The following is a 1,943-nucleotide window of genomic DNA, read 5'->3' on the forward strand; positions in this document are numbered from 1 at the left end:
ACTGCCTCTGATCTGGAGGACTCACTAAACAGAGAACATCCCTGGTCATCCCTACCGCCTCTGATCTGGAGGACTCACTAAACAGAGAACATCCCTGATCATCCCCACTGCCTCTGATCTGGCGAACTCACTAAACACAAATGTTTTGTTTGTAAATTATGTTTGAGTGTGCCCATTTGCTTTCCGTAAATAACAAAAACAAGAAAATGACCCCATCTGCTTAAAATAAGGAATTTGAAATGATTTGTACTTTTACTTTTGATACTTCAGTATATTTCAAACCAAATACTTTTAGACGTTTTATTCAAGTAGAATTTACCGGGTAACTTTTACTTTTACTTGAGTCATTTTCTATGAAGGTATCTTTACTTTTAACATGGTTAAAAAAGGAAGATACACCATACAGTACATACAATTAATTACTTTTTAATAGCACTTACACATACACCGAGTGGACAAAACATTAGGAACACCTGCTCTTTCCATGACATTGACTGACCAGGTGACTCCAGGTGAAAGATATGATCACCTTATTGATGTCACTTGTTAAACCTTCTTCAATCAGTGTAGGTGAAGGGGAGGAGACAGGTTAAAGAAGGATTTTGAAGCCTTGAGACAATTGAGACATGGATTGTGTATGTGTGCCATTCAGAGGGTGAATGGGCCAGACAAAAGATTTAAGTGCCTTTGAACGGAGTATGATAGTAGGTGCCAGGCACACCGGTTTGAGTGTGTCAAGAACTGCAACGCTGCTGGGTTTTTCACGCTCAACAGTTTCTCGTGTGTATCAAGAACGGTCCACCACCCAAAGGACATCCAACCAACTTGACACAACTGTGGGAAGCATTGGAGTCAACAGGGGCCAGCATCCCTGTGGAACGCTATCGATCTCTTGTAGAGTCCATGACCCGATAAATTGAGGCTGTTCTGAGGGCAAAAGGGGAGGTGTAACTCAATATTAGGAAAGTGTTCCTAATGTTTTGTAAACTCAGTGTATGAAAAATGTTGATTATAATGTCTACTCTACTCTATTAAAGCATCTTTGAGGTAATAAAATAAATATATTATTATTATTATTAAAATTATTATTTTTTAATTTACCCTCTAAAATATTTCCAACATGTAATGTACTGTATATTTGGTCTCTTAAGAATTATGTTAACGTGAGAAGTTCGCAGAATAACAAACAAATTTGTTGTTAGCAAACTATAGTTTTGGCAAGTCGGTTAGGACATCTACTTTGTGCATGACACAAGTCATTTTTCCAACAATTGTTTACAGACAGATCCTTTGACATCATTTGAGTCAATTGGAGGTGTACCTGTGGATGTACTTCAAGACCTACCTTCAAACTTTGTGCCTCTTTGCTTGACATCATGGTAAAATGAAAAGAAATCAGTCAAGACCTCAGAAAAAAATGTAGACCTCCAGAAGTCTGGTTCATCCTTGGGAGCAATTTCCAAACGCCTGAAGGTACCACGTTCATCTGTACAAACAATAGTACGCAAGTATAAACACCATGGGACCACGCAGACGTCACGTACTTTGGTGTGAAAAGTGCAAATCAATCCCAGAACATCAGCAAAGGACCTTGTGAAGATGCTGGAGGAAACAGGTACAAAAGTATCTATATCCACAGTAAAACGGTGGCAGCATCATGAGTGGGGTGCTTTTATGTGGCAGGAGGGACTGGTGCACTTCACAAAATAGAGGCAACATGCAGGAATGGAAAATTATGTGTATATATTAAGCAACACATGCCAAGACATCAGGTCAGGAATTTAATCTTGTTAGCAAATGGTTCTCCAAATGACAATGACCCCAAGCATACTTCCAAAGTTGTGGCAAAATGCTAAGACAACAAAGTCAAGCGGATTGGAGGTGGCCAATCACAAAGGCCCTGAACCCATCCTATAGAAAATGTGTGGGGCAGAACTGAAAAA

Source organism: Salvelinus sp. IW2-2015, unplaced genomic scaffold (genome assembly GCF_002910315.2).
Source record: "Salvelinus sp. IW2-2015 unplaced genomic scaffold, ASM291031v2 Un_scaffold3237, whole genome shotgun sequence".
Classification (NCBI taxonomy): Eukaryota; Metazoa; Chordata; class Actinopteri; order Salmoniformes; family Salmonidae; genus Salvelinus; species Salvelinus sp. IW2-2015.